The sequence below is a fragment of the Mustela nivalis genome, assembly GCF_964662115.1.
Source record: "Mustela nivalis genome assembly, chromosome: 6".
NCBI classification, from domain to species: Eukaryota; Metazoa; Chordata; class Mammalia; order Carnivora; family Mustelidae; genus Mustela; species Mustela nivalis.
In genome coordinates, this window is record NC_139025.1 from 129619316 (window position 1) to 129647309 (window position 27994).

Sequence of the window (27994 nt, forward strand, 5' to 3'; positions counted from 1 at the left end):
ATCTACCTTTAGCTCAGGTCATGATCCCAGGGTCCTGGCTCCGGCTACCTGCTCAGCAGGGAGTCTGCTTCTCCCTCTGCCTGCGGCAATCTTTGCTCATGATCTCTCTCTGTTAAATGAATAAATAATTTTTTCTTTTTAAAGAATGATCTCCTCTGACCCCATAGAAAACATACCTGTATTGCCAAATTCCAAGAAGCTCTGTGAGAAAGGGAATTATATACCCAGATGGCAGGAGTCATTGAGAAGCAGGCTTGTATTTAAGTGATTAGCAATAAAAGGTCAAACTGCAGGAATCAAAAGATGTCTAAGACAAGGAAGCTTTTTAACTGTGAGATCACAGGAGTCAAAGAATGCGATAAGTTCCCATGTTTGTCTACTTTTCCAATAGTTAAGAATAGTTAGTTCTGTTTTGTTATTAAAGCCAATTATGGTAGTGGACAGTATGTATGTTTGTTTCACAAGATAACTTGCATTCCCCCCAGGTTGTTTGGTAAAGTCAAGTCACGGGGTAAGAACGATGTTCTGAATAAATGATGGAGAGAGGGTTTCTGCAAAGCAACTCCTCTCTGTTAAGACTATTGAGATACCCATGAAAACATCAGAAATCTAGAACCTTTTTAGCGAACAGGTAAAAGCTTGAGAGAGAAAGAAATGAGCCTTCTTAGAAACTACATAAACGAGGGGCACCTCGGTCGCTCAGTCGGTGAAGTGTCGCCTTCAGGTCACATCATGATCCCGGAGTCCTGGGATGGAGCCCTGTACCCTGCGTAGTGGGGAGCCTGCTTTTCCCTCTCCCTCTGCCCCTCTCTCCACTCCTGCTCTCTCTCTGTCAAAGAAAGAAAGAAAGAAACAAAGAAACAAAGTAAGAGAGAAAGAAAGAAAATCTTTTAAAAGAAAAAAAAAAAGAAACTAGGTAAAAGGCAAGAAGAATAAACATTTTTAAAAGTAAAAACCCTATTCACTATACACCATTCATAGCAAGAAAACCATTAAAACTCCTGCTCCTTCTCCTAAAAAGAACAAGTACAAGAATCACAATTGGAATATAGATAATATTTCTCTCTCAAATAAAGAAGGATGGGAGAGAACAACCACCTAATCTGTTGCAGCTTTAAAAACAGACATCTAGTGACTTCTTTACACAGAACAATCTAGAAAAAACTAGAAGCAGGTGAGGGGGGACGGGAGAGAGAACACTCCAGAATCTTGAGTCCTTAAGACAAAAGATAAACTGGAAAGTCAAGTGTAAAATTAAAAAAAGAAAAAAGATTCAGTCCTCCCGGGACTCCCAGCTGAAATGAGGGTTTTTCTAAAACGGACAGTGAGGCAGCGTGTGGCAAAAGGTCGATAAACGTTACCATTGCTGATAGTATTCCTCCTCGGGAACAAAAAATTAGTGAGGGCCCCCAGACGCTCATCTAAACTCTGAGCAAATAGAATTTCCAGAACTGATTGAAGAGCTCAGGCTGGAAACGGAAACAGTGCTGAGTATACACTTGATTTCATAGGTATTTAAACTATTCCACATCTCACTCCAAAAAAGAATCTCAGCTGTGTGGGGCAGTTACATAACAGAGAAGCTATAAATAAAGAAAGAATTAGTTCAATCGATATATAAATAAATGAACGGGGCTCTGGGACAACGGAGCGATCGCCAGAGAGCCAGAGACTGGGCCCTTTGACTATCTCAGGAATCTTCAGAGCATCTCAATTTTTAGAAGATGTTGCAACTCGGGAACAGAGCTAAATTTTGAATTCTAAACTCCACGCTCCTCCCAGCAAGGGCCCACGGAGTCTGACAAGCCCAGCAAGGCAGCCAGCTAGTGACTCGAACATTCCCCAGTCGAGAACAGAGAATGCAACCACGTTGTCTCGATGTCCAGTGTGAGGTGGATCCAAGACGCGGACGTGACTTTGTCTGTTCTATTCATGTTCTCATTTAAGATGTAATGAAGAGTGGTGCTTTTTCTTCTTGTAAAAAGTGCTTTAGATGAGGATCAAACGAAGCAGTTGAGACTGGAAGCTTCCCAAAGGCAGTGGAAAACTGTCTAAAGTCTTCTTTAAAAGAAGGAAGATGGAAAAAAGAGAGCCTCAGAGATTATCCACCAGATTCAATAGCAGAAAACCCTACCTAAACTCCTTCAGTGAACACTTTGCTTCCAAACAGCACTTTGGAGGTATGGCAATAAACAAGCGCATTGGTGATGGAAAAATACCATACAAAATCAAGGGCGCAAAATTCTAAGTATCACATCGTTCTCAACAGTTACTACTGTATCTTTATAAAAATATAAATATTTGTTTTCTGTTTCTTTTTAGGATCAAGTGAGGTCAAAGCAGTTTAAATATGACTCCCAAGTGAAGACACAAACAAACGATAAAGAACTATAACACAAACTGTAGAGTAATAAAAATAAAATATGGTCACGATGGTCTAAATATGACAATTGTAAGAGTATATACCAATGGATTTATATTTCCCTATGCAGAAAAAAAAAGTTTCAGGTTGTAGTTAAAAAAAAAAAAATCAAGAAGATTCTCCTTAAAAGAGAAGATGGAGAAAGAGTAAAAATAATTGATTGGGTCAGAAAATATCAATCAAACATATTATGATATTAAAGCAGAAAACAAAAAGGGTGAAACTATAAAGGTGGGTTTATAATGTGAGAATCAAAGGCAAAATGATCAGTGAATCCAAAAGTGTTAGATATATATGGACTAAAATGCATTGCAACAAAGTACATGAAAGAAATTTAGGATTATAAGAAGAAATCAGGAGAAACAAATTCTTATTCCACTACAACAATGAAATGAAGTAGGGAAAAAGAAATAAAAACTTATAAAATCGCAATTAATAAGGTTGAATGAGCAATTTTATGGTGTGACTTTAAAGGGAAAACATCGACTATAGAAAGCTTTCATGGAAAAAAAATTAACAAAAATTAACAAAATTTCAATAAAAGAAAAACAACCAAATACCAATGAAACAAAGAGTCTATCACCTCATCGGGGAAGAAATTTGAAATGTAATAACAAATCATTCTAAAATATGGAAAACAAATGAAATGTCCATCACATTCTTGAGCTTAAAGCAAAGATATGTTTCAAGAAAACTTACTGTTTCATATGTCTTTATTAATAAGAAAAGCAACTTTTCAAAAACTAGAAATATATTTATAGAAAAACAACTGAGAAAAACCTCCCAGAAAAATAAAATACCTGCAAAATTAAACAAATAAGACAAGAACTATTCTCTGAAATGCTAAAGCCGGGATCTCTTACTCTGAAAAGACAGAAAAACAATAAATTCACTAGTAAATTCAGTGAAAACAATTTTTAGAAATCAGAAAAAATTTTAAACACTAAAAAGAGGGTAATATTCATTAGGGAATATGTTGCCCATTCATAATAATGATGCATTTGGACATTCAACTAAAATGAATGATTTCACCAGAGTTACAGAATTTTAAATGTTATATTAAAAGGCTGAGAATGTGAACAGATCAATAATTAAGGAAGAAATTAAGGTTAGCCAAGAAACTGCTTTTCTTGCTACAAAGACACAATGAGTTAACTGAAAACAATTTCAAAAATTTCAAATTAAAAACTAATTGCAACGCATACACTTTTTTGGTTAAATATTTCTTAGTTTCTTTTAGCAGACAGAAACAAAACAAAAACAAAAAACCGATTCTGTTCTTCAACCTGGTAACATTACAAAGGAAATCTATTTCTAAATGAAGCTCTTATAAATGTGAGAATATCTGTAAATAGAACATGACCCTATTTCTAGAGTAGTTTTACTAGGAACAGATAGGCTGTATTATAGAAATATGTCCAGTTTAATACAGTAAAGTTATGAATAAAATACACAATTTGAAAAACTTCAGGAGTAAAACATATATGGCCTTAATACAAGATTAAAATATTCAATAAAATTCAATGCTCTTTTCTGGTAAAAACTTAAAAACCAAAATAGAAAATACTTCTTTAACATGATAAAACCTACCAGTCTGTAACAGAGAAACTTCTAAAGCATTCTATTTAAAAACAAAGAACAAAGATGATTTTTGTTAAAATTATTTAGCAAATCTTTGGAGACTCTTGTCCTCCTAACAATGCTTCAAAAATGTACTAGAGAATCAATATTATAAAATTCTAAAAAATATTATTATTTTAAATTGAACCTGAAGAAATTAAAGATTCCAACCTAAAGTTTAGAAATAAAAATAAAATTCATGAAAGTATCCAGCTAAGGCTAAATCCACACAATGCCAGAGCACTTCTAATAAAAATCAGCAAATAGCGAGTAGTTTGAGAGAGTTCCATTCATAATACTAACAAAAATATATAATATTCCAAAATTAATTCAGGATGTGCAAAGAGAACTAGAAAATGCTTAATTTTAAAAGGAGATATAAAAAGATAACTGTACTACATCAGGTGATTGAATATAAAAAAAGAATGCATTTTAATTGTTGTATCTGATTTATTTTCAATTAAAATTCTAAAAATACTTATACAAATCTGAGAAAAATTGTTCCAATGCTGTGACTCAAAAATAAATATGTATGAATGGTAAATATAATTGTTACAGCTGTTTCATCATCAAAAAATACCTAATGCAAATAAAATAAAATACATGCTTATTAAAAATTTCAGAACACACAGAATAGTGTAAATATGAAAATAAAGATCATTACTCTTGTGGTTAAAAAACAGAAACAAATTTAAACACAAGAGCAAAAGCAGGAGTAGCCCATCATATGTATGAACCTGGTAAATGAAAAATATTAACAAAACAAATAAAGAGGTAGTAATTATTTAATGAACACTTGGGGATAATTAGAAATCAAAATGAAGAAAAAATTAACTTAGACCCAGACCTCAAATCTACTACCATAATAGTGAGTACGTTCAATGGTAAATTAATAATAATTATTATTACAGGGAAAGAAGGAGAAAGCAGAATAGAACTACGTATGAAAATAACTTTGATTATTTAAGCAACCAAAAAAGTAGATTCCTAAAATTCGATTTCTAAAAGTCATATGAGATGATGAAAAATATTTGAACCGAATGATAGGCAAACGCTTATTATCTAAAATAGATGTAGGATTTATATAAACTCCTTAGAATAGAACCAAATGCCAGTGCTCAAGAGACAAATGTTAAAAGAAAAAGAAATGGTCTAAACAAAATAAAACATGTGATGAACGAACCACCTATTCTAAAATTTAAAGAAATTCAAGTTGAATCAATGTGTTATCATTTCACACCCAGTAAATTAAGTGAAAGTAAAGCAAATGACAATATCCATTGCTAGCTGCACTTTGGGGAGACAGAGGACATTTGTTTGTCAATGGCAATAAAAACTGGTTAGTTTCTTCTGGAAAGTAATCGGAGAAGGCACATCACAAACAAAAGAATGTTTCACTCAGAAAAATGTACCTCCTAGAAGTTTTCCTAATACAATGAATTTTTAAAGATGTTATATATGAAGATACTTACCATAGCGTTGTTTCAATTTTCAAACACTGGAGACAATTTAATTGCATAGGAGAGGGGATTGTTCATTTCAACATTTACAAGCCCCTTTCCTATGCAAGCGGTTAGACCTAGGTTAGGAGGATATCCCACCAAACCATAAAGGATTTTCTTTGATAGGAGAATTATTTCACTAAAGAATATTTGAAGGCTATTCCTTTCCAGGAAAAAAAAAAAGAAGTGTAATGGTGATGGCTGATACATTGAGAAATGTGCACAAGACAATTAATAGTGAAAAAAATGAGGGGCGCCTGGGTGGCTCAGTGGGTTAAAGCCTCTGCCTTCGGCTTGGGTCGTGATAACAGGGTCCTGGGCTCGAGCCCCGCATGAGGCTCTCTGCTCGGTGGGGAGCCTACTTCCCCCTCTGTCTCTGCCTATCTGCCTACTTGTGATCTCTGTCCAATAAATAAATAAAATCTTTTTTTTAAAAAGTGAAAAAAGTGGAATATAAAAGTATATGAAAATGTATAAAACTCTGAATAAAGGTGATGTGAAATCCGTTAACATACAGATAAAAATCAGAGAAAAGCTTAACATAATATAAATAGTGAAATGATTTAACCAAAGAATGTGAATATTGTTTTTAAGTTGTTTCATTAATAAATAAAAGTAAAATCTCGGTGGAAATTAGAAAAGGTAAGGATGTCTCCTTAAACTCTAACTAGTGTAGGAATCATGTGCTTTGGGTATGCATTTCTCAAATCATACCTTAGCAAGACCACCTACTGAACTCAAAAGTACATTCACCCCATTTGGTGGGGGGACAGAGCAAAAGAAAATTATTTCAGATCTGGGATCTCTGCCACTTTTCTCATTCATTTCCCGAGGATCTTTTTCCCTAAGCAAAAATGCTCAAAGAATTGTGGGTTATTTGAGCAATCTGAAACCAAGTCTCTTTCAACTTATTGGTGTTTACAATGTGCCTGTGACTCTATTGTTGCTTCTGATATCAATTAATATGATTTTTAGTTAAATATCTTTATGATACTTTGTTTAAGAAGTAAAACAAATAGAAGTATTTCAATCAAAACCAGCACCATTCCTCCTTTTACTGATTGTGTGTGTGTGTGTGTGTGTGCGCGCGTGAGCGTGCTTTTCATTTCAGGAACATGTGGGAATGGGTAGGGGTCTTTGGTCTGTAAGTCTTGCTTGCTCAAAGGAGTTTTTGAGGAAAAAGACCATGTGAGTTTCATTTCTCTATGATATGTTGTTCCCGTATAAACCTCTATTGATGAAAATAATCAAACCAAACAAAAATACCAAGATAACTAGAAAGCAATGGAATTAATTGCTTATTAATTAATAAGGTAAGATAAAAACCAGGGAAGATAAAAAATAAAGGAATGCGTATAAATGAAGTATATGTACTCTTTAGGAAATTTTATCCTAAACCTTTGGTATTCAAATATCTCTTAAGCCATTTATTATTAAGACGCCATTCACACTTTTCATCAAGCATCTCTGTGCTTTTTAACCCCTTACTTTCAGAAAGGGAAAACAAAGTCCTTTCTTACATCCCTTTTGAAAGGGTCATTTGAATGTACGCCCTCTTGTAGTCAGGACTTTGGAAACTTTGCAGACTGACATCACATTTTTACATTAGAAAAGTTGCAGAATGACGGAAGATGGCCAGATTTTTTAAAGAGCAGCTTAGGGTGTCTTGGAGAGTGCTCAGGATGTGGGGCCAGAAGTCTTAGGTGTAAGTTGCTGCTTTCTCCAGCTTTCCTGAACCTCAGAGTAAGCACATAAATAACCAGTTACGAACGATGACAGTGAATGCACTACCAATGCTACACGTTAGTTCTGAGACTCAACCCAATTTTTAAAATTAGGTAACATACGTAAAGGTTACTGTGTGACACAAATTCAAGTTATTACTTTCCCATACCCGAAGGCAATATTTCTTATATTTTAGAATCTGAGTGCTGTTCAAGAATTGAACTCTCGGGGCGCCTGGGTGGCTCAGTGGGTTAAAGCTTCTGCCTTCTGCTCAGGTCATGATCCCAGGGTCCCGGGATCGAGCCCCACATCGGGCTCTCTGCACGGCGGGGAGCCTGCTTCCCCCCCCACCCCCCCCTGCTTCCCTCTCTGCCTGCTTGTGATCTCTGTCTGTCAAATAAATAAATAAAATCTTTAAAAAAGAAAAAAAAAAAAAAGAATTGAACTCTCAGGCAGCAGGGTTGTCTGTCCATGTTCCAGGCAGCAGGGTTGTCTGCCCATCCTGCCCTGCCTCCCGTGCCCCCACTCCCAAGACAGTAGGCACAAAATGCCAACTTGCAGCAGCCCTCTCCCCCTTTGCTCCCTGCTTGCCTCCCACCCAGAGCCCAGAATCCTGCCCCCTTGCTCCCCACCATTTGTTTCTGCTGGCGTTCAGTGGCCTGCCCCTCAAAGCCGCCTCACCACTTCCCGTCTTTCTGTGGTTGCGTTTGCTCCTATGGTTTTTGCCCTTCCCCATTCCTCAGTCCAGAGACCATTCCACCTCTGGCCCTCGGAGGTTTGTTAGAGATGGGTCTCAAAGAATGAGTGGGTCTGCTCTCGAGGAAATGGGTGAGAGAAGTGTTTCCTGATAAAGGTAATGGCAGCAGCAAAGACAAGTAGCTAGCTAGACCTTGAGTTCCTAGGCATGATTGGAGGGGCCTGAAAAGGGGGCAGGCAGGAAGATCCAAGTCCCCAGGCAAGGAGAACCCTAAGGATGTTTCCAGCCACCTCCAAGTGGCAGAGAATGGCCAATCATTCTAATGTACAGTTCTCTAGCAGTTGCTTCCATCCCTGTTTAATCTGTAGAAATTCTACACCAATCCCACCATTAGGGCCATATCATTACATTTCTATGGAAGTTATTCTCATTCATTTTGAAAAGACTTTCGTTAAAATGTAACACTCAGTGTTGGCGACCATGTGACAAAATCTCCTACTTGGGCTGCGGCAGATATAAATTCCCCAAACCTCCTGCAAGATAACTCAAGAATATAAGTGCCATCTCCTCTCCATCTCCCCATGACATGGGGAGAAATTGGAGGGAAATTGGAGGGGGAGATGTACCATGAGAGACTATGGACTCTGAAAAACAATCTGAGGGTTTTGAAGGGGTGGAGGGTCGGAGGTTGGGTGAGCCTGGTGGTGGGTATTATGGAGGGCACAGATTGCATGGAGCACTGGGTGTGGTGCATAAACAATAAATTCTGTTACATTGAAAAGAAAGTAAATTTAAAAAAAAAAAAAAAGAATACAAGTGCCATAAGGACGGTTTTTTAAAAGTTTTTATCCTCAGACCCAGTCGTTGTGCTTTGAGGAATGTATCCTAAGAAATAATGAAATGTCCGCAAAAGGTAGTAGATAGGAGGAGGCCCATGACAAATTTATTGAAAATTGTGAAAATATTGAAAACAGTTTAGGTATCCAACCATTGTTGATTGGTTTAGCTAGGTTAGGGTTCACAGATGATGCTGGATTCTACCGATTGTTCGAAGATTCGGTGACAAGAGTGGGCTACCCTATAAGATGATCCTGGGTGTGTATCTGCATATTTATGGACCCGTGACCAGAAAGAAAGAAAAAGCACAGCTCGTTAGTTACGTATCATCACTGCACGGTGAGAAAAAGGGTGGCTTTAGTTATATTTTACCTTATAGGTTTCCCGAGACTTCATTATTAAGCATTGGTTGCTTTAGTGAGGAAAGGGCTTGAAGAAACTTCCTTTTTAAAGTTTTTTTTTAATTATGTTTAAAATACAAACAACATAAATTTTACCATTTTAATCACTTTAAGAGTATAATTCAGGGATGTGAATTACATCCACAAGGTTGTGTAACCATGACCACTATTCTCAAAACTTCTTCATCTTCCCCAAACAGAAACTCAGCATCCATAAGGCAGTAACTTCCCACCCCGTCTCCTCCCACCCCCTGGTTACCTCTGATTTATTTTCTGTCTCTACGAATTTGTCTATTCTAGATATTTTGTATAAGTAAAACTATACAATATGTTTCCTTTTGTATCTGATTTATTTCATTTAACTCAGCGTTTCCAAGGGTCATCCATATTGTAGCCTATGTCAGATTTTCTTTGCCTTTAAAGGTTAAATAATAATTCATTGTATGAATATACCACATTTTGCTTATCCATTCATCTGTTGATGGACTCTTGGATTGTTTTCACCTTTTGGCTGTTGAGAATAGTGTTTCTATGAGTACTGGGGTACAAATATCTGTTTAAGTCCCTGTTCTCAATTCTTTGGATGTATATATGCAGGAATGAAGTTGCTAGGTCATTTGATAACTCTCTGATTAAATTTTAAGGAATCTGCTTATTTTTGTTGTTGTTGTTGTCAGAAAATAATGACATGTTTTCAACCTTGGTGTGATTCAGCTTTAAGGAATATAGAGCAAGAAGGGACACTGTGATATTGATAGGGACCTGCTATAAAATTGAACACCTCCAAATGTTCCATGTTTGACATGTGCCCACACCAGCTAGAAACCTAGGCCAACTCTTAGAAAATGTCAATATAAATTTAATTTATCCAAATATCCATAAGAGCTCCATGTATGCCAAGTATTTCGAGGCCAGAAGCTAAAAGAAACTTTGTGATCAGTAACTCTTTTTGGAATGTTTCAAGTTGCAAAATCACCCCTGAGAAAACCACATCATTTACTTTATTGCAATCTTTTGCCAACACTTAGATCTTTTCCTCACATTTCCACACACTGAATTTTCAATTCCAGGCAAACTCCCTGTATTTTTTTTTTTTTTTTTTGGAGTTAGGTATCTTTCTTTCTTTCTTTCTTTCTTTTTTAAATCAGAATGTCACTTTCAAAAATTTAGTCTGAAATTCAGGTTCTTTTTAGTGTAAGGAAAATTTTTCTTAGGTAACTTGTCAGAAAAGCATCATTGTGTATGACTTGAATATTTTGAAAAATAGAATCATGGGACTTAATAAAGCATATTGTTTTCTCATGGGCTTAAGACATCTACAAAAGATCCCATTCAAATATGAAGTTTAACCTTCCTGAGTGTTTTCCACAAAAATCTTTTCATATTAACCTGGCAAAAGAAAGAAATCTCACCAACAGTTTCCAGGACAGGGGATATCTCTTCTGGTCTGCTTTGAAAACTCATTCATGCAATGAAAAGGGATAGGAGAAGGGATAAAGTATGGACAGGAAAACAAACATCTTTATAAACATTTGAGTTTCCAACATTTCCAGTTGTACAACCTGATTGTATAATCCAAAACCACAGGTACCTAGGATATATTCCAGAAAAAAAAAAATCCAATCCAGTGTATTTTATAGTGCATCAGACATATAAAAAAGACTTATACAGAGAATGGGGACATCAAGAGCAGAACATAAAAGTAGAAACTTAATAGGCAAAGGATTTATGTCAAGAGTGCATAAAGAATTCCTGTAAATCAATAAGAAAAAGACAATTCAGCTTCCAGAGTGACAAAGTGTTGAACTGGTAATGCCCAGAAGAAGAAACTGGGATAGCCAATAAGCAAATAAAAGTATGCTCAGTTCCACTAGCAGCTAGGGGGATGCAGATGAAAACAACTGTGAAAAGGCACTTGACATGCATGATATCGGTAAAAATAAAGTCTAACAACATCAGTTAATAATAGCATGGAGGCAAAGAAAATAAGGACTCTCCTGATGGGAGTGTAAATTGGTGAAGCCACTTTGAAAAGTAATTTGGAAAAATCTAGAATAGTTTGAAAATGTACGGTGACCCAGCAATTCCGCTGCTAGGTTATTACTCTAGAGAAACTCTTAAACATGCACTGAAGGAAATAAATGCAAATCCCTCCACCTAAGAATAGCCAGTCTTATGGGGAAAATAGAGCTGGGGAAGATCGCTCAAAACCTGTGGAATTTTTGTCACCCAAGAAGTAACAATAACAAAAATGTTTTTAAAATCATGACCAAAACCCCAGTAACCGTGAATCCACTGTTGACATTCCACCTGAAAGCCCCAAATGCCTATTTTTGGGGGCTCCTTCCTGGACAGATAGATGTGGACTTTCATATAAATTTTCATAAAATTAAAAATATGTCCCTCAGGATAGTTGTCTCCTTTTTCCAATATTTTAATACAGGGGGAAGGGATCCAAGTTTTTCCTTTTTTTCATCAGCACTCTCAAGCGTTACCTGGCTATGTGTATCCGTGGAAAGCGTAATGGTCTTTTAAACCATTTAAACCAGTTGCTGTTTGCTCTGAAGAAAGATACATTTGTAGATTTTCGGCTCAGGTTTGTATTCATTGCTAAGACTTTCTCTTCTAATTGCTTCAAAACAGTAACATATTGGGAAAAGTCACACATGAGCCAAAATGACTTCCATTGTTCTTCCAACATTGTTTCCCCCATCTACCAATGGGGTATTAGGTCATTTGTACAAAAAAGTTACCCAGGTTGCAAAAAAGATACTCATTATAGCATTGTCTGTCATAGCGAAGAGTTGGACAGGAAGCCTCTGAAAACTTCTCTCTTGGGAATGCCCAAGTAAAACATGGTATATTCAAATTATGGAATATTACATAATGAAGACATACACAAGATCTATAGTGTCCACATGAATAGATCTCGAGAACACATATTAAGTTTAACCAGTGAGGTTCAGAATATGTAAAGTTGTTAAGTCATGTAAACTAATACTAAGAAGTATGTGCAGTAAAAGTATAAAAATATAGATCAGGATATGGATACATGCCAAAATAAAGATCATAGTTTTCTCTGCAGTGGGCCCGAGGCAAATGAAACCAGAGTAAAACCATCTGTAAATTTTATTTCTTTAAAGCGAACAAAGATCGGGGGCGCCTGGGTGGCTCAGTGGGTTAAGCCGCTGCCTTCGGCTCAGGTCATGATCTCGGGGTCCTGAGATCGAGCCCCACACCGGGCTCTCTGCTCAGTGGGGAGCCTGCTTCCCTCTCTCTCTCTCTCTGCCTGCCTCTCTGTCTACTTGTGATTTCTCTCTGTCAAATAAATAAATAAAATCTTTAAAAAAATAAAAATAAAGCGAACAAAGATCTAAAGCAAAAATGAGAAAATGTTATTATTTGCTGCAAATTCTGGCACAGGGATAATGTGTCTCTTCAAAATTTTTCTTCTTACATCTCTAGATTTAAAATGTTCCCAATTAGGGATGCCTGGGTGGCTTAGTCGATTAAGTGTTGGCCTCCAGCTCAGGTCATGTTCTCAGGGTCCTGAGATCAAGTCCTGCATCGGGCTCCCTGTTCAGTGAGGAGCTGCTTCTCCCTCTACCCCTCCTCTTGCTCATGCTCTGTCTCTTTCACTCTCTTACTCTCAAATAAATAAATAAATAAAATCTTTAAATAAAAATTAAAAGGTTCCCAATTAAAAAGGTAGGAGTTTAACTCAGTTTAGCAGACATGTACTGCATGTTTCCTGTGTGCATACATACCCTAAGTATCACTGGTTTAAAAAAAAAAAAGTGACACAAACTGCCTACAAACCATTTGCAATGGCGCAGATGGCAAAGAAAGGGTAGGAGGGCATGGAGAAGGAAAAGCTGATTCCACGTCTGGGAACCAGGGCGGCTCCTTCCTGAGAGATGCAGGTTTTGTGGAGTGAATGAGTGAGTAGTGTTCAAGGCGTGGGGGGTGGGGGGGGCATGTTCCTTTAAGGTATGACATATTGTAGATACACTCGGACTTTTTAAAAAGCACCTTTCCAAATGAAAACCCAAGAAAATGAGACAAAGGAACCCAATGGTATAATCATAGGTGGCACAGGAAACATTCACTCCACTGATTTTAAATGTTAGTTTAGTAAGACAGAATTTGAGTTCCTCTGTGGAAAAAACACGAATTCCATTTTGCTCAATAAATTCATTTTTTAAAATACTGTATTTGACTTTAAAAAAAAAGATTTATTTGTTTATTTATTTGAGGGGGGATGGGGAGGGGCAGAGGAAGAGAGAATTTCAAGCAGATTCCGAGATAAGGGCAGAGCCCATTGTGGGGCTCCATCTCACGACCCCAAAATCATGACCTGAGCCAAAACCAAGAGTCAGACACTTAACTGACTTTTTTAGAGAGAGAAAGAGAGAAAGGCAGGGAGCAGGGTGAGAGAAGGGGCGGGGGGAGGGAGAGGGAGAGAGAAAATCTTAAGCAAGCTCTATCTACATTCAGTGCAGAGCCCCAGGTGGGGCTTGGTCCCATGTCCTGAGCTGAAATCAAGAGTTGGTCACCTGGGGGTGCCTCAGTGGCTCAGTCATTAAGTGTCTGCCTACGGTTCAGGTCATGATCCCAGGGTCCTGGGTTTGAACCCCGCATTGGGATCCCTGCTCAGTGTGAAGCCTGCTTCTCCCTCTCCCAGTCCCCCTGCTGGTGTTCCCTCTCTCGCTGTGTCTCTCTGTGTCAAAAAATTAAATAAAATCTTACCAAAAAATAAATAAATAAATAAATAAAAGAGTTGGTCACCCAACTGACTGAGTCATCAAAAATACAAAAAATACATTTTTGTATTTTAAAAAATGTTCTTCGTGTCTGTATTTGAGGCAGAATTTTTAACACTTAACATTACAAGTCGTACCACATTGTTCCCTCCTTTGTCCTCTCCTTACACTTCAAGTTTCTCTATCTGTGAAAACGACCATGAAAATAATGACCGCCTATGTGGGTTAGGGGAAGGAATTTGTACTTCAGACATGACACCCAACCAAAAGTAAGCACCTAACAAAGGTAAGTTCTTTTCTTCCTCTTCCAGAAGAATCTATATCCAAGCAATAGTTATGTTGCTTGGAACATAAAAAGAAATAAACATTGTCCATTTGTTAACATAGCGTTTCTATTTTATTGCAATATGTTTATCCCACTACAACTTATTTTTATAATTTTGAAAATAATAAAAGGTACAGTCTATTGTAAAGGGTCTGAATTCCAGGCACTTTGTTCTTTCTCACGATGTTCTTATAACACAAGGGTAATAAACTTGGGGTTCAAAGAATATCCATGGAGGGCCTTAGGGGTCCCTGAACCCTAGAAGTTGCAAAAGTTATATGTTTGAATAGAGGCAGATTTTTCCAGGGAGAGGGGCCACAACTTTCAACAGATGACCCCCCCAAAGGGGGCTGTACTCTTATATTGTTGTGTGTCCTTTCTCTGTAATCTGGCTTTTACATTACATACAAAATTTTAAAACTACCTGCCTACCTTTATGATAATAATGAGGTTAAGGAGGGGGTCGGGAGTGGAGAATGGGGATAAAAGAGAACAAATTAGTAAAATAAGAGAAGAGCCTGACATACAGCCATAAAAGTGAGTCAAACACAGCCCTCTGTGTCTATGCCCTGTTAAAAAGCAAAAAGCCAGCAGCAGCCCAGTGGCAGCTGATCCATGATAAGCAGGTGAATGGGATGATATTTGTAAGAATATTCAACATATCATCTTTTGTTGGAGAAAATTTTGCTACTGTCTTAGTTGTGAACCAGAGGAAATGTGCAATGAAAATTTAATACCTCTGTTGCAAATGTCAAATTTTAGGAGAGCAAGGAAACATCTCTATTTTTAATGTTCCAAGTGCTGCAGATTTGGGGGAAGAGCTCCGGTTCCTTTGGGAAATGTCCAAACCCCTTTATCTTTTTTCACCCTCACACCCATCCTCCAGTGACCTCGGCAAAGGAAAGTACCATGCACTCTTTTCCCTTTGGTGCCTTTGACCTTGGTGCCTTTTTCTTGGCTGTGGTCTTTGGAGATTCTTCAGGTGTTCCTCCTAGTCCCTCCACCTGAGGTCATGTGGTGATGTGGTGATCCTGTCACATGGGCACCCACTTTTTCTTCTCATTTGTGGACACTGTTCATCTTCCCATGTGTGGAGGAGGACAATTTTGAGAGACCTCTAAAATTTCTCCTACTCAGGTTGTGGGACTTAGCACCTACCAGCGATTTTTCTTTACTTCTGAAATGGGGGCCTTGGCTGCTTCCTTTAGGGAGACCTACAGACCCCAGGACTCCCTCAGGCTCCTACCTCCTTTGCCCTCACTCTCCACCTCTTTGCTGTCTGCACCATACCGTCTGCTATCAGGCAGTGGTTTTCAAACTTTTTTTTTTTTTTTTAAGTAGTAGAATTACTCTTTCCAAATGAACTATTGAGACAAAATCCAATCTGCAAAACAGCTTGAAGCAGAACAGAGCTTGGATGGGGGAACTGGTTATATCTTTACCTACTTAACTTCTGTACCAGGGAGGGGCACTAGGACACTCATCCCAAATCCTAGGAATGCTACTGAGGAACCCTCCCTGATGGAAGGAAACTAATCAGTCATTGGTCACTCACTCTGTCAAGTGTCTTGATTGCAAAAGACAAAATCCAATTCCAGGCTCACTGATCAGTGAAGGAATTCACTGGAAGGCTGCTGTGTAGCTGAGGATTAAACAGGCTCAAAAATGGAGAAAGAACCAAGGGCATCTAGACCAGCTGAGCTCCTTCGAAGAAGGAGGGCATGTATGACCTTGCAGTTTTTGCTCCACACGATTATTCTGAGGTGCTGATCACTAGACTTGTGTGCAGTGTACAACCTGCACAGCCATCCATGACATTCCTAGGCAGGACCCGTGGAATTCCTTTCTAAAAGTGATGACGTTCAGATGCTGGGCTCTCCAAAGCAAAAGTGTCCTTCCTGCTCTGGAGAACCAACAGCTATAAAGCCTATTTTAGTTCATTTTACTCTCTCCAAAGCCCCAAAACATCATAAAAAGCATCGGGGGAAAGCCCTTGTTAAAATGCAGATTTCTAGGCTTTCACCCCTTTAGGATTGCATATGATAAAAATGTTGAAGGTAGCAGCCTGGAAAGTTCTGTTTTACAAGCACCTCCCCTGATTGTGATATGAGTAGTACAAGAAACCTCTCGGCATGCCAAATCTATTATTGCCATTCTTTCTTTTTCTTTTTCTTTCTTTTTTTTTTTTTTAAAGATTATTTATTTATTTGTTCATTGAGAGAAAGAAAGAGCAAGGGTGGGGAGGGACAGAGGAAGAGGGAGAGAGAGAATCCCAAGCAGACTCCCCAGTCAGCGTGGAGCATGATATGGGGCTCGATATGGGGCTCGAACCTGGAGATCATGGCCCAGGCTGAAAGCAAGAGTCAGACACTCAGACTGCACCACCCAGGAGCTCCTGTTATTGCCATTCTACAGATGGGAAAAATTTCACTTGCCCGAGATCATGGAGCTGGCAGTTGGTTTGTTGAATCCAGACCCTTTGGGATCCAAAGCACATGAACTTTTCATTATACTCAAGTCAGCCCTCTTTGCACCTATTTTCAGGACCTTAGCTCCCTACTGTCCCAGAACATCACTTCATATATTTTTTTAACCTGATTTAAAAAAAGAAAACACTTAGATTGGCTTTAGAAGAAACAAGTATTTGTTATTTCCATAAATAGAAAACCAGCATCGTTTGCTACTCACTGTAAATGGGAGGTAATTATAAAAGTGAACTGGCAGCTGTCAATGACAGATCCTCCGGCCACACCTGGAAGGCAGGAGCTTTGGCCATCCTGAAAACAGCCGCCCTTTAACAAGGCAGCCTTTACCCTGAGCCTGCTTGCTCCCTCCAGCGCTCCCCACTGACAGACAAGCAAACAGGCAATCTTGACCTTCATACTATATACACAAGGTTCTCCTAACCTGAGGTCCAAGAACGGGCTTAGAGGTGAGGTTTCCTCCACCATGGGATGCTTCTTTTCATGCTGCTTGATCTATGTGAACACTTTCCTGGGTTGAGGGTCCAAGGCCCTCTTCTGAGTCTTGAAAGGGTCCATTACACAAAGGAGATTAGGAACTGCTGCTGAAACTGAATGCTTCCGATCTTGATTTTTTCCTTAGCTTGTATCCCCTGACTCTCCCTTTTGGCTAATTTCTCCAAAAGCCCTTTCAGGTGTGGTTTGGTGTTATTCATTTTTCCCATACGGGCTTCAGGACTTATTTTGAAAGGGCATTTTGCCTGTGTTTCCATGAGAGCCCCCTGGAAGGGTACAAGGCACCAGAGGGAGGTCTGGGCTATAAATGAATCACGACATGAAATACCCTCTCCTGGCAAACAGCTGCTCTGTGAATAGTCTGTACCTTTGGTCTGCACCATGTATTAAGTTGGAGCATTTCCCTATAGTTCCCCCCTTTTTTTTTAAAAATTATCAATGGCTCAATAAGTCAATGGATGGCAGATGGTGAGAGTAGGGTTTCTCACTGTTGGAGTGGGAACAAGGGGAGAGAGTTAGAATGAGCCATGTGCTAATGGGTTAGAGCTGGGGGCTGAGTGTGAGCCTCTGGCCTGAGTTTATATTTACTTTAATGTACATACAGATATGTGTAAATACACATTAGTATACACACATTTCCTTGTTCTGCCAGCTAAGAAGTCTTAGAGGCAACAAGCATGTCTAGCACCCAGATGTTGGTTTCTAATAGAATTCTCCATTAGAAGGAATGAGAGCTCTTGGGAAAATGACTGATTCTAGGATTGGGGCAGGAGATTCATAAGATAAACCTGGAATATCTTACAATGCCAGAAAATAAGGAAGACTGGGGAGAAAGACCCCTGAGAACAAAAAAAACTGAATGATGGGGGATATGGCAAAGGGACCAAGGGGATATATCAAAGGAGTTCCCAACAGCCAAAGCTGGAACAAGTTGAACAAAACCAAGTGGTATTGGATTATAACCCCAAATATGAAAAACATATATGAGTCTATACTGAAAGAAATAATGATTCAGGGGGGCGCCTGGGTGGCTCAGTGGGTTAAGTCTCTGCCTTCAGCTCAGGTCATGATCCCAGGGTCCTGGGATCGAACCCCACATCGGGCTCTCTGCTGAGCAGGGAGTCTGCTTCCCTTCCTCTCTCTCTGCCTGCCTCTTTGCCTGCTTGTGATCTCTGTCTGTCAAATAAATAAATAAAATCTTAAAAAAAAAAAGAAATAATGTTTCAGGAAATAAATAAATGGGGAGAACAGACAAATCCCTCCATGCAGTAGAACTCCCAACAACTTATGCAGATACGTCACCCTAAAGTGGGAGGGTAACTCCTTCCTCCTTAAGCATAGTGATTTTCTTTCAAAGAGGATAGTATGGAACTAGTATCCAAAATCTATAAAGAACTTATCAAACTCAACACCCAAGGAACAAAGAATCCAATCAAGAAATGGACAGAAGACATGAACAGACATTTCTGCAAAGAAGACATCCAGATGGCCAACAGACCCATGAAAAAGTGCTCCACATCACTGGGCATCAGGGAAACACAAATCAAAACCACAATGAGATATCACCTCACACCAGTAAAAATGGCTAAAATAAACAAGTCAGGAAATGACAGATGCTGGCGAGGGTGTGGAGAAAGGGGGGCCCTCCTACACTGTTGGTGGGAATGCAAGCTGGTGCAGTCACTCTGGAAAACAGTATGGAGGTTCCTCAAAAAGTTGAAAATAGAGTTACCTTATGATCCAGCAATCACACTACTGGGTATTTACCTAAAGATGAAAATGTAGTGATCCAAAGGGGCACGTGCACCCGAATGTTTATAGCAGCAATGCCCACAATAGCCAAACTATGGAAAGAGTCAAGATGTCCACTGACAGATGAATGGATAAAGAAGATGTGGTATATATCTACTATGGAATACTATGCAGCTATCAAAAACTGAAATCTTGCCATTTGCAACGACTTGGATGGAACTAGAGGGTATTATGCTGAGCAAAATAAGTCAATCAGAGAAAGACAATTATTTTATGATCTCTCTGATATGAGGAATTTGAGAGGCAGGGTGGGGAGTTGTGGAGGGTAGGGATGGAAAAAATGAAACAAGATGGGATCGGGGAGGGGAGACAATCCGTAAGAGACTCTTAATCTCATGAAACTAACTGAGGGCTGCTGGGATGGAAAGAGATAGGGTGGTGGGGTGATGGACATTTGGGAGGGTATGTGCTATGGTGAGTGCTGTGAAGTGTGTAAGCCTCATGATTCACAGACCTGTACTCCTGGGGCTAATAATACATTATATGTTATTAAAAAAAAATATGATGGGGGCGCCTGGGTGACTCAGTGGGTTAGGGCCTCTGCCTTCGGCTCAGGTCATGATCCCGGGGTCCTGGGATTGAGCCCCACATTGGGCTCTCTGCTCAGTGGGGAGCCTGCTTCCTCCTCTCTCTCTCTGCCTGCTTCTCTGCCTACTTGTGATCTCTGTCAAATAAATAAATAAAAATCTTAAAAAAAATGATGGTTTGATAATATAAAGGATGGATACATGAATAACCTGATGAAACAAGTACAATAAAATTTTAATTGTAGAATCTAGGTTGTATATTGTTGCATGTGAGATCACTATAATTTCTTTCAACTTTTTCTATGTTTGAACATTTTCATAATAAAATGTTAGAAAAAGCAAAAAAAAAAAAAGAGGATATTATGGAGAGAGAGGGGGGAAAGTAGAAAATTTGTATCAGTAGAGAGTCAGTGGAACAATCTGATAAACATGACCTCAGCTGGGTGGTCACGGGCGACATCACCAGGGATAAGTCAGTATGTATCCTTGATAAGATTTGAGGAGAATAGCTCTTTCCCTATATGGTTTTTGTCCCCAAAACACGAGTCCAGTCTAATCATGAGAAAAAAACCACCAAATTCCAGTTGAGAGACATTCTATAGAATATCTGAGCCGTACTTCTCAAAGCTATCAAGGTCATCAGAAACAAGGGAAGTCTAAGAAGCTATCAAGACCAAGAGAAGTCCAAGGACCTATGATAACTAAATGTGATGTGGGACCCTTGATGGAATGCCGAACAGGAAATAGACATTAGGGGAAAACTGAGAATATCTGAATAAAGTATGGTCTCCAGTGAATCATAATAATATGTCAATATTGGCTCATTAATTGTGACAAATGTATCTTATTAACATAAGATGTTAATAATAGAGGAAACTGGGCTTGGGGTATACAGGAAATCTCTGTGCTATCTCTGCATTAATCTTTATATCTAAAACTGTTCTAAAATAAAAATAATTATTTAAAAAAAGACAAAAAATTGGGGCAACTTGGTTGCTCACTGGATTAAGCCTCTGCCTTTGGCTCAGGTCATGATCTCAGGGTCCTGGGATGGAGCCCCACATCGGGCTCTCTGCTCAGCAGGGAGCCTGCTTCCTCCTCTTTCTCTGCCTGCCTCTCTGCCTACTTGTGATCTCTGTCTGTCAAATAAATAAATAAAATCTTTAAAAAAAGGACAAAAATTATAAAATAGCTCAAACATACAGAAAAGTACAGAAAAGAATTGAACAGACACACATGTACCCATTTTCCAAGTTGAAAAGATACTAATATTTTGCTCTGTTTCAAATTTCTTTCATCTTTTCAAGAAGCAAAGTACTACCAATACAGTTAAAATAATTCTATTCCTTTCTTCTCCTTTCATTCTCAGAGATACTGTCTAAAGTTGTTGTTTATTAATTCCATGCATGTTTTATATTTACACTACATATTTATATTTCTATTAACAGTGTATACTATTGTTTTGTATTAATGGTTACATAAACAGTAACATGGAGATATGTAACTTTTGTAAATTGCTCTTTTACACAATATTAGCTGTTAGATTTATCTCTGTTGATTCACTTAGATTTAGATCATTGATCTTAACCTCTGTATAGTATCTTATTGTATGAATAATACACCATTATTCATCCTTCCACTGAGGGACAATTAGATTGTTTCTAGTTTTTTATGATTGAAAGCAATGTTCCAATTAACATTCTCATATGTGTCTTCTGGTGTAAATGTCAAGAGATTTTAGGGTCTACTTCTTATCAATAGAATTGCTGGGTTGTGGGATAGATACGTCTTTAAGCTTACGGATATTGCCACATTGCTCTCCAAAATGGATTCACTAATTTGTTTTCCAAGGAACAGTGAACAAAAATCCAATTCCCCCATTCATCCCTGTGAACAGTTGGTATTGTTCAATTCTTAATTCAGCCAACCAGGTTACAGAATATATTTTTCATGCTTATTGGCTATTCTGGTTTATTCTGTGAATTTCCTGTTTATAGCTATTGCCATTTTTGTATTGTGTTGCTTATAAGTTTCTTACTGAACACATAGTTAACTTGTTACAAAGATAGCAACAGGTTCTCAGGTATCTTAACCCAGTGATTACTGGAACAGGATCATAGAGTCTCACAGAATCTAGGTGCACATGTCCTCCCAGCTCTGCACTCAGTGACCTCATATCTGTACCTTAAATCAGCCAAGGGGGAAGAATTGCACAGAGGAAATTGACAAGCTCTACAAAACAGGCTCCCCCTCCCTCAACCTTATGTCAAACATCTGACAATAGCATGCTAACACACCACTATCTTAACCTTCTTCTGGGCCATACCTGGCTTGGCTATCTCCCACAGTCTGGCTGGTTTGAAAGCAATCCCCAACCTCCTAACTTGACTTTTCAGTGTGTTGAACCTGGGCCTTGGACCTCTTTCGGGACTTATTGCAACAGGATTTCTGTAATATAAGATACATTCAGTGTCATATTAAATTATTACACCTTCAAATTTGAAGCTCAACCCTATTCATTTAAAGCAAAGCTAGGCTCCTTCAGTGGTCATCAGACACAATGATCCAAACATAGAAACATAATTTAAATATCCAGAGACCTCAGAGGTCATCTGTCATTCTCGTCTAGGACAATTTCCCCAGCAGGCGTGGATCCAGTCTCTATATGAACATCCTGATAATACAGAGTTCTTTCCCATCCAAGGCAGTGCTCCAAGCAGAGGGAAGTTGCAAGAAAATGCTGGTTGTTTGTCTCTATTGAAAAGGAAGAATCATTCTCCAAAAGAACTGAAATCTGTTTTCCTTCCCGGTAGTCTAGGTCTGCACATTGGATTTACCTGGGTCAAGTCTAATAATCATTTTCCTTTTATATAAAACCAGAAGTCATATAAGACTTATTTTAATGTCTATATGTCTTAATCATCTCTCATGGGATAGAGCAACTAGCCCTTTCTTACTCCTGCCCCTGTGTCAGTCTTCAGGTCTATTGTTGATCAGTGGTCCTCCAAAGACAAATGTAAACAACTTGATTTCTCCTGAGATGGTCCCCACACTGCGGAGCACAGTCATCTGCATAACTTTAAGATCTTACTTATTTGCAGTGTGTCCTTGAGGCCAGAAGCAGAATTTGCTGCTAAGTAAGGAGCCAGATAACCTTGATGTTGTTTACAAAAACAAACACAAAAACAAAAAAAAAAACCCCAAAACACACACACAAAAAACACAACAACAACAACAACAACAACAACAAAACCCCGAAACAAATGAACAAAAACAAAACAAAGCAAAAACCTGAAGAAATGTACAAATATATCTTATAAAATGAGGTTTTCACTGGAACCTAATATCCCAAAAAGGACATTCTGCAGCAACATTTCCTGTTATCATCTGGGAAATATTCCTTTTGTGAATCACCTCTGGGCACCTGTACCTGCCGTGGTGATGTATCTGTTTGTCTCTCCATACCTTATTCTTAGAAGAATATTTATGAGAATTTTGAAGTGCTAAAAAAATGTGTTCTATTCTAAGAAACTCTAACGTGTGTGGGGGCACCTGGATGGCTCAGAACAGAGGACTCTCGATTTCAGCTCAGGTCATAATCTCAGGGTCCTGGCATCCTTGGCACCAGGCTCTGTGCTCAGTGTGTGGAGTCCGCTTGAGATTCTCTCTCCTTCTGCTCCCCCCTCCTCTTATAAACAAATGAATAAAATCTTTACCCCCCCCCAAAAAAAGAAAGAAACTCTAATGTGTGAAAAATATGCCTTAATAAAGCAAATTAGAAAACAATTATTCCCTGAGTCTGGCTTTTCTTGCCTATGCATTGACTTATCAACTATTCATTACTTTGCAGAGAAAGCAAGGGTAAGCGACACAAAGTTAAAGTGTAAGATACCATACAGTTAAAGTAGAGTGATACCAAGACACACTCTCAATTAAAAGCCAAAGGGAGATATCATGGCACTGCAGAAGCAAAAGATCTATTCCCACATGATCCTTTCACAGAGGAGAAAACACAGAGGCTAAGCCATAGGTACAGTCACAGAGCACTAGAGAGTAGGGCCGGGCAGACAGAGAAGCTTTTCTCCTCCTGGCATGCTACTGATAAAACATCTCAGAGCTCGTGGCATTAATCAGAAGGAACAGAAATTTTGATTTAGTCCTACTTTTCAGGTACTTCCATGATGCATTTCAAAACCAAAGGAGCATCTTTTATGTTCTCTGCCAGGCAGGGAGTCTTCCTACAGGTATGTGTTAATTAACTGGAAGAGTAAAGATGGTGCATCCATTTCAGAGACCAACCCCAGCAAATGACAGGTGAAAAAGATGGGGCCATTACAGTGCTCCTGGTGCTGCTTGAAAATATTTCCGAGACTACCACCTGGGGAATTGAACATGTCTACCATCAGCTTGGGGATAGGTCAGTGCCAGTCTGTAGAAGGGTATGCTTGGGGTGCTGGTGCAGGGACAGAAACCTTCCAGCTTCTACCTTGAATCTATGGTGATTCCAAGGATGCCTATCACGCCTGGCATAGGAACTTCCCTTATTGATATTCTACCAAAATGTGTTTCTGGACATTGTCAGAAAAAGATGTCCCAGCTGTCTCTGTCCAAATTCTTTCTGAAACCTCCACATTGCTTTTAAAGTATCATGGAGGAGTGTAGCATTTATGGCCCTGTGAGCTGACTATCTGTGCAAATCTAAAATAGAAAACCTCAAGTTGAGTGTAGACAGATTTCAAAGGGACTGGGACTCACATTGCCTTGGCCGTGCAGGGCAAGTAGAAGCAAGTAGAGATCACTAGTATCTTTCCTGCCCCTGAATTGCTTTGTGGAGACCCTTTATTTTGCCTACATAGGGACCTTACGCAGATGGACCTCTGAAGAGTATATTTCTGTAGAGACAGCTGTGGGCATGAAGGCTGGAGATGAGCATCTCTGCTAACTCACATAATAGCAAAAATGGAAATCATTGTGCAAAATTTTTTTAGAACAGCTACAAAATTTCTAAATTGTACAATATATTCCTTAAAACTTTTAAAATTCTGATATAATTGCACACAATGAAATGCAACCATCTTAAGGTTATAGTCTGGTGTCTTTTTTTTTTTAAGATTTTATTTATTTATTTGACAGAGAGGGACCACAAGTAGGCGGAGAGGCAGGCAGAGAGAGAGAGAGGGAAGCAGGCTCCCTGCTGAGCAGAGAGCCCGACTCAGGACTCGATCCCAGGACCCTGAGACCATGACCTGAGCCGAAGGCAGCGGCTTAACCCACTGAGCTACCCAGGCGTCCCTGTCTGGTCTCTTTTTGATGAACGCATGCTCTATCATGGCCAATACCCCAGTCAAGACACAGAGCATTGCCAGAACCTTCCAAAGTTCTTTATGCATCTTCCTTATCATCTACAACCCTGCTGCCTCCCACTGAAGGCAACTATGATTCTGATTTTTTATCTCATAGATCAGTTTTGCCTGCTGTTGAACTTATCTGAACTAATGGCGGTAGGTAGTCTTCTGTGACTGGCTTATGAATTATGCTTTTGAAGCTCATCTGTGTTTTTGTATGTATTAAGAATTTGTTCCTTTTGATTGTTAAGCAATATTGGATTGAATGGATGTATCATGATATGTTTATCCATTCTCCTTTGATGTACTTTTGGGTTGTTTCCAGTTTGTTGCTATTACGAATAAAGTAGCCACCAACATTCCCATAGAGGTCTTTTGAGGATCTATTTTCGCATCTCTTGGTTCAATAGCTAGGGGTAGAATTGCTGGATCATAAGTTAGGTGTGTGTTTAACCCTACAGGAAACTGCCGGACAATTTACGTAATGCACTAATGCACTCTTAATTAATAAACCTAGTTACCTGTGAGCTCTTCTACATTTTTTATTTCAAGACTTGTTTTTGTCCTGAATTGCACTGATAGGTTATAGGTAAACATTCTTTTGAAAAATATACTTAAGGATAAGACCTTGATTAACTAGATCATTTTAATGGTTCTTTAATTCTTCTGAGTTGTTTTTACAAACAACTTGGAATTTGAAAGAGTCATATTGGAAAACTGGGATGATCTCTTTTGTGATTCCCGTATTTTTATCATCTTCTTTCGTATTTTATACATACAAAAATATGTGTAATATATGTGTTAGTTATAAAGCATAATTATAAAGTGGAAGTTTGCAAATTTACCACCCAATCTGAGAATGAACATAGTTCTGAGAACATTGCATGTGCCTATGAGGTTTCCCCCACTCCGTCCTACAGGTAACCAGGATCCTATGTTTTGTGTTCTTTATTAATCCTCTTGCCAAAATAAAAGTAAAACAAAACAAAAATACTTTACTGTGTAATTATTCTACTTAAAAAATTGCCGCATGTTTTTTGTTGTCCCTTTAAGAGCTTTATCAAAATGTTGTCATGTGCTATTTTTCAAAACTTGCATTCTTTTTTTAATTAAAAATTGTGTTTCAAAGTTTTGCTCATGTGTGTGTGGCTGTAGTTTATTCACTTTTGCTTTGAATGACTTTCCTTTCTGGAAATATACCACACTGTATTGTATACTTAGAATACTTATCAATTGTCATCTGTGCTGTTTCTCACATTTTCACTTGGTACATATTGCATTTTGGGGGCATCTGGTACATTGAGCAGAATATTTTGAAATAAAACTTTTCAAGTAAACAGTTTTTAAAAAGTGAAAGTGAGCAACCAGTTTCATTTCCAAATGAAGGGAAATTTATAAGACACCTGGGGAAAATTGCATAAAACAAAATGTGCAATGCATTGTTGGTGCTATTATAAAGCAGACTCCAATTAATGTTTTACTACATGATTTTATTTCCAAGGTTGAAAAAATAAGTTTGACTTTGATATGCAGGATGTAATCCTTGAAGAAAACACAAATCACCTTGTTTGTCTAGGTGAGCAAGTTAGAGCTGAAAAGCAATCTAAATTTTCATTCTCTTTTCAATATTAAGCTCTATAATAGTAAGCATCTAACTTCACTGTCTAAAATAACTTAATCTTATTTATTTCCTATTACTTTAGGAAAACACAAACATTTAAAAAATTCACAAATGAAAAATCATTTTGGTTAAAAAAGATCTACAATATAAATAATCTTACATTTCTCTTTATTCCATAAACCTCCTTATGTTCTCAGGGACAACTCGATGGGCATTTTTATTACTAACCTTGGAATATATTCTGTAGTAAAGCTGCTTATATTAGCATTCACCTTTTAAAAATTGGCTCTAAACTTTTGTCTTAATTTACAAGTATGTATAAAAAATTCTGAACACTAAATATGATGAGAATGTAATTTTGATATTCCTTTACATTTAGCTGCAGAAGGGATCTGTAGGCATCAAGATCAAGCTCATGCAGGGAACTCGCTGAAAAAATATTTTAAAAATTAGTAACCTAAATTTTAATTATTCACATATAGTACCTTATTTTTAAATGATACATGCTAAATTGAGTTTCTTTTCAAAGATTCTAATATGTTTCTTCCTTTGCTAATGTCCAGAAACATCTACAACTGGAACATTGTATTTGAAAATTAAGCTGAATTTCAGTTAAACACAAACAAATCCCATATGAATGACTCTCTTAACTAAAAAAGAAAAAAAAAAGATTTATTTCCCTTCTATACACTGACTCACTGAATTGAGCTAAAAATTTCCAAGGGGAAAAATGATCTAGGAAATAAATATAGGGAGGGAAAGGGCTGGGTTTCCACCGTGATAGCTTCTGACTTGTTTTCAGTTCTTAATTAAAAAAATTATTTACGAACGATGGGATGCATAATGTAACGCGGAAATCTTTTACAATTAGAGTAAAAAAAGAAACCTACCTTTCCTTTAGAACAGTTCCCCTCTTACCAGACAGCCTGATTGTTTATGAGACAAACACTTGCACTCGATCTAGACATTCAGAACTCTTTTATTAGCCATCTTCTTTTTTATTTATTATTGACACCAATTAGCCTGAGTCATGAAACCGGACCACATTACAGACGACACGTGGTCCAATCACTATTTTTAAAAGTCCACGTATTTAAAACTCCTTTCTCCAGCCATTGCTGGGCTGTTTCTCCTTTGAGAACCTGGTCTCCGCAGCATTTACTCATTAGATGGCAGTCCTAGGGCAGTCTCGCTTTGGGGAAACCGCTCCTCGGTCACATTCAAGAAAACCACCAAGGAGACCTGGAATTGGTGCTGGTTTCTAGTCACTTACGTAGCAAACGAAACTGAGAGACGTGCTCGGGAGGACACCGGGCAGGTGCGGATGGGTTTCCGCAGTGACCACTGGTCGCGGGTGTGTGCGGCACGTTCCGGGATGCAGACACCAGCCTGCAGACCCGTACAAGACCCGGCCCCCGC

General features: G+C 38.4%; 1 long non-coding RNA gene across 1 annotated transcript; it reads right to left on the reverse strand.

Annotated features, from left to right (window-relative positions):
* On the reverse strand, nt 1–27988 carry LOC309867549. Its single transcript, XR_014313238.1, has 3 exons — nt 27466–27988; nt 691–829; nt 1–109 (listed from the first exon to the last, which is right to left on the reverse strand). It is a non-coding gene; the product is annotated as an uncharacterized lncRNA (long non-coding RNA).
* Between the last annotated feature and the right edge of the window lie 6 nt (nt 27989–27994).